Raw genomic sequence first — 6,000 nt, 5'->3', positions numbered from 1 at the left:
AGTTCTTCTCGTTCTTATCACAGCCTTTCCTGGGATCCCGGCAGTGGGTTGCGGGGAGCAGTTGGATGGGATGATCCTAAGGACCCGGTGAAGCTGGACAACCTACCTGCCAAATAGGCCGGGCTCTCAAACTTAGCTCCGGCAGGAGAGGCTGCCACGCTACACTTAGCCAGCAGGGGGCAGCAGGCGCCCGGCCTGTGGCACCCAGAAGTGGTGTGCCAGTTTGACTTGGCATTGGGTGAGCAAAGCAAAGGGCGTGCGAACCGCAAGGTCAATGCCCTTACTTCTGAACCTCTGTGCATATGAGAGTGAGGTAGGCTCCAGGTGAAATGCATAGAGGTCATGTGTGTCTTAGAATGCACCCAGCCACCGAGTCATCATTTTATTCTGGTCAGAGAGGATGCAGATTGTCTGGCGGTCCACTGCCTTAGTCTTGAGATGAGGTAGCTGAAGCTGGGGGAGGTCAGACTGCTGATCCAGGCTTACAGTAGTTTGTGTGTGCATCCCTGCTGCCATTACTAGTGTGGTCAGTGCACTGGTCAGTATGAAATAGAAGCGCAGCAAGCAGCCTGAGAGTCCTCTCCAGGGTGCCTGCTGAGGGTGCTCCTGCTGCCTCCCAGCTGTAACTCTCCTGCCTCTGCCTTGGCCTCTCCTTTATGGTCCAGGCGACCCACTACATGAAGGCAAAGCGCTTTCTTCCCTTGACTCCAGTGTTGGAAGCAGGGCAAGACATCTGGTAATAAAAAAATGTAAACCTTGTCAGGTGTAGTGGTCTATGCTTTTAATCCCAGAAGCAAGGGGGCAGAGGTAGGTGGAATTTTTTGTGCGTTCAGTGCTAGATTGGTCTATATAGTGAGTTTCAGGACTACACAGTGAGACAGTGTTTTTGAAAAGAAAGAAAGCCATCTCTCTCCAAACATCATCAACATCATCATCATCCAGATTGGATCGAATCCACGATGTAGCTGAAGATGACCTTGAATTTCTGGACCTCTGCTTCCCTGGCCCAAGTGCTGGTATTATCCACATGTACCACTATGCCTATGATAGAATTTATGCCTAGGATAGAACCTAGGAATTCATACACGTACTGTGCAAGCATTGTGCAAACTGAGCTCTGTCTTCAGGCTAAAAGCCACCATTGTTCCTCTCATTGTTATAGCTGACACTTGTCCAGAGATTATTGCCACACACATCACATCACTTAATTATTCGACCCCTCAAGAGCCCCACAGGGGAGGCATTCTGACCACTCGCCCTCTATACACAAAACATCGAGGCTCAGGAGGGTCAAGGGTCTAGCCTGAAATCACACAGCCAGACAGCAACTAGGCTGCCCTAACTGAGTACCAGGTCCCGACCACGCAATGGTGTCGGCCACTTGACAACCTACCCAGGTAGGCTCTCATCGAATGCCAATAGATTCTTACTCATTGTGATCCTGAGTTTCCAGCCAAGCCCTGTGAAATACTTTGCAAGAGGAGTGAATGGAAGCTTCAATCAATAAGCAGAAGGGATGGGGGCAGGGACAGTGATAGGGCCAAGCCTCTCAGCCCGGCTGTCTGCCTCCAAATTGCTCCACAGTCTGCCTTTACCAAAACCACAAGCATGGTGAAATAGATTCAGAAACAAAACCTGGACTCCCAGGCCTGATCTTCCAGAGGACCCAGGTTTGATTCTCAGCACCACGTGGCTACTCACAATCATTGGTACTTCTGGTTACAGGGGATCTGACACCCTTTTCTGGTCCCCATAAGGTATACAGGTAGTGTACAAAGGTACAAGCAGGCAACCCACAGTAAGTCAGACACACACACACACACACACACACACACACACACACACACACGCACACACACACCTTGGATTCCTATTCCTGGACTCTCTGATGCTCTTGGTGATCCCTGGTATTCTGGGAAGGCAGGCTCCTAGCTGGGGCTAGACACCGAGGTTATTGGAAGCAGATTGTCTTCCTTCCATCTTCTTGGGTCTTGGTTTCTCCTCTTGCTTCATCCACATTTTCTGCTGCTCATGTGTCCTGTGTCCTCTCAGCCTGAGCATCTCCTCTCATCCCTCAGCTTCCTAGATGGGCTCTAGGCCACTTGTTTTTAGCCTGTCTGGACCAGTTTGTAGGTGTGGCTTTGAATGGTACTGGCTGCCTCACAGCACTGCTCAGACCTCCTGTCCATCCTGACCCGAATGATGCCAGCCAGCATCAGCTTCCTGCAAGAGAGCTTCAGGGCTGCCAGGAAGCTCCTAAAGGAGATCAGTCACATCCAGGCTGGGAAGGGAATGAGTTCCTTAGTTCACCTCTGCATGCAGCAGCCAGGTGCTGTTGCCTGCTCCCTGCCTTAGCTGGGGTACCAGAGCCCCATTTTCCAGAGTTTTCCTTTCCCTGCTCCCAGTGTAGCTTCAGGATCCCTGGACTTGAAGCTGGCCAGCCCAAGCTGAGAGAGAACTGAGACCCAGGCCTGTTCCAGATCCTGGTGACATTTCACTCCACAGTGTCTGGGAGTCCTTCCTGTGGCAGCTTCACTCCAGGACAGGACACCAGACTGGCGGAGCCTCTGGTTCTGGGGACTGAAAGTGGATCTGGACAGGGGCTGCCACAAACAGAACCAGGAGCAAGACCAGCAGGGTCTCTAGAGCTAGGTGCTAAGAGTCAGGACAGTGGATGTTCCCTCCCTGGCAGGTGGAGGCCAGCTTGGTGAGGGTTCTGACCTTGTTTCCCTTCCTGCATCAGCACAGGCCTTGGGGTGACTTATGATTGGGTGTGGGGAATGTTAACATCCCAATTCATGGGTGCTGAGGGGTAGTGCAGGAAGGCAGAGGCCTCTGATTCCCCTTAAGCCCCCTGAAGTACCAAAGCCCCCTCCCATTCCTCAGCATGGCTTGTCAGTCAGTCCACATGGGGAAGCAGGGTGGGTGTTCTCAGGCTAGGTCACTTCAGAACATTTAGGGGCTAGCCCAAGCCATTTCCACCTGAGATCCTGTTCCATCTTGTCTAGGGCCTTCTCTCTGCTGTGCGTTCCCTGTCTCCTGTCCTCTTTCTCACTGTCATGCTCAGCTTTTTTTTTTTTCTCTCTTTTTTTCGGAGCTGGGGACCGAACCCAGGGCCTTGCGCTTGCTAGGCAAGTGCTCTACCACTGAGCTAAATCCCCAACCTCATGCTCAGCTTTAATTAGCTAATGTTTTGTTGTTGTTGTTGTGGTTGTTGTTTTCCCAGAAAAATATCACCATGAGCCCTTTTCTGGGAAACCCTCCTTGTGGTCTCTCTTCCAAAGCAGCCCATATCCCGATTCATCCTGCAAAGGTGTGTCCCCTGACTGTTCCAGCTCTGTCTGATATTGCCCTGTCACCATTGGCCCTTTGTGTTTACTTCTCTTTCCTCTTCAGAATTTCAAAATAGTTTCTAAGGCTTAAAACGGGTAAAGGGCTAAAATAATCCCCACAGTGAAAACTTCTAGGTTAGATATCTGGAGTGACTTCCAAATAGTCCAGGAGAGTAGTCCTAAAGAGTATGGCTCCAGGGGAAAAGTGGTCTCTGGGTTAAAGCCCTGGCTGGGTTGCTTCTTGGCATGCATTTTCCAGTTTGTAGGGATCCTTGGCTTCCATCATAAGTGATGCAAAGCTCCTGGTCTCCTCAGGACCCCACCAATGCTGCAGGCATCCTGCCCTTGCCCCTTGTCCCTGGTCTAGGACTTAACGTTATGTTCACTTACTCAGCCATCTCCTTAGGGCCAAAGGAGTCTCTGGAGAGCCACATGTGTGGAGCCCTGAATGTGGGGGTGTGCCTATGCATTCAGTAGTGTGGGAGGCTGAGCATGCTGAACCTGAGTGGCTCTTACCCAGCACTTCAGCCTCTGGGCTTTGTTCCACCTAACCTAGGCTGTGTCTGTGGCAAAAGAATGACAGACCCCAAGCATGTGATGACATGTCAAGAGGGATACTAGCTCTTGAGGGTTCGATGATCTCCTGCTGGTGGCCTCAGGCCAGCCTGATTGATCAAGCCAAAGCTTGCAGATTACCCTCCCTTGAAGACATTGCAGGAGGGCTTGAGTCTTCACAGTCTGTCTATGATCCCCTTCCCCTCTCCCCCCAACAAAGATCTCAGCTGGGGAGAAGTACAGAGGAATAGAGCCCATTGCACACCTGTGGCCAGTACCTGAGTCCTCACCCTCACCACATGCTGAAGTCGTTTTTGTTTGTTTGCTTATTTGTTTGTTTGTTTGCAGTCCTGGCTGTCCTAGACCAGGCTGGTCTTGAACCCACAGAGATCCATCTGCCTCTGCCTCCGAAGTGCTGGGACTAAGGGACTGCACCAAGCGTGACTTTGACGTGCTGAAGTCTTTAGAATTGTTCACAGTATGCCAGGTATGATGCTTTTGGCTTGTAACCTCAACACTTGTAAAACGGGAGGATTGCAGCAAGTCTGAGGCCAGCCTACTCGTTTGGCTTCAGTTTCTCTCAGGGCTGGAGTCATACGTGTGCAGGAACCATCCAAAATCAATCTGATCTCTTTGGATGGATGAAGAAACTGATGCCCAAGAGGAGACGTGCCAAAGGCCGGTGGCTATGAAAACCGAAGCCGTTAAGCCTTATTCTGCCTTAGCGGGCCTCAGAGCCACCTCCTTGCAGCGGCCCAGGCCTTCTAAGCAGGCTGGGTGCGTGCAGCGCCTCCGGTCCTGTCCTGAGCGGCCACAAGGGGGCTCTGGGACCAGTCTTTTTCCTTCTGGTGTCTGGTGCTGTGAGAACCCCTGCAATGCTGGCGCGCAGAGCTTCTTTGCACCTCGGGTTACCTCAGCTCCTGCTCCTGTAGCTGCTGCCGAGGGGCCTGCACCGATTCAGACGCTCTCAGACCCGTGCAGACTTTGCCTTCATCTTACTATCCCAGAATTCTTTCCTTGTCTCAGCTAGCTAGTCCTTCCAGTTGTCTACCTTCCATTTCAACTGCAACTGGTGAAGAGAGGAGGTAGTGGACGCTGCCTCCTCCTCACAGTCTTCCTGGTGCTCCTTCCTTATCCTCAGCAGAGTACTTCCTCCTCTCCTAGTCTCTTCCCACTCCTACTCCTCCATCCAAGACTGAAAGCTATTCTTCTTTTGCCCACCATCCTCTAGAGCACTAGAGTCCTGACTCTGCTTTGTCATTGGGGAGCCTCAAAAATAAAGTATCAGAAAAAGATGTAAGCTTGCACCAGAAAGGACAAGGCCATGGGCTACGAGATTTGGTGAAATGAAGGAGGCAGAATGCAGGAAAGCAGCTTGTCCTCTTGAGCCAGGATCTGGCTCTGTGGTGTTAAGGAGAGAACTCTGTGACCCACTGGCCTCCACCTACGTTCTCTCAGGAAGTGGAGGGGCAGTGGCAGTCCAGTTACCTGCACTACGCATCTACTCGCCACCTAGGACAACAATGAACACGCGGGCGCCACAAGTGCATGAGCCTTCTGTCAGGGTCAGAGGAAGGAAATCAGTCATTCAGTGTGCCTTGGAGGCTCAGATGGCCAGATAGAACCTGCAGCCTCCCACAGTATCACAACGGGATTGCAGCACCCTTGTCCCAGGGAGGAGGTGACAACCCTCTGCTGTCCCTTCTCCCCAAGGTCAGGGAGAGGGTAGAAGGGAGATGCATCTATTTCCCGGGCAGAAAAACTGGCTAGGTGTGTGTGGTGGCTCACATCTATAATTCTAACCTTAAGAGCTGAGGCTGGAGGACCACTGCAAGTTACAGGACAGCTGAGGCCACACTGGGAGACCCCATCAAACAAACAAAGCCCAAACCAAACCAAATCAGAAAACCAGGGCAGGAGTGACTAAGCTCACCTAGATCTGCTCTAGCAGGGATCAAGGCTCACTCCTCCCTGTTTCCGAGCTCATCTGACCCAGCACCCAGGACTCCGCCCTCCTGTTCTGCTCTTTTCTCTCCTTGCTTTGAGTTCTGCTCCTCTTCTGTGCCTTCCTGATCCACTGTCCTCTCATTGTCCTAGTTTTTCATTCCTTTCT

The sequence above is a fragment of the Rattus norvegicus genome, chromosome 7 (assembly GCF_036323735.1).
Source record: "Rattus norvegicus strain BN/NHsdMcwi chromosome 7, GRCr8, whole genome shotgun sequence".
Taxonomy (NCBI): domain Eukaryota; kingdom Metazoa; phylum Chordata; class Mammalia; order Rodentia; family Muridae; genus Rattus; species Rattus norvegicus.
This window is presented reverse-complemented; position numbering follows the sequence as displayed.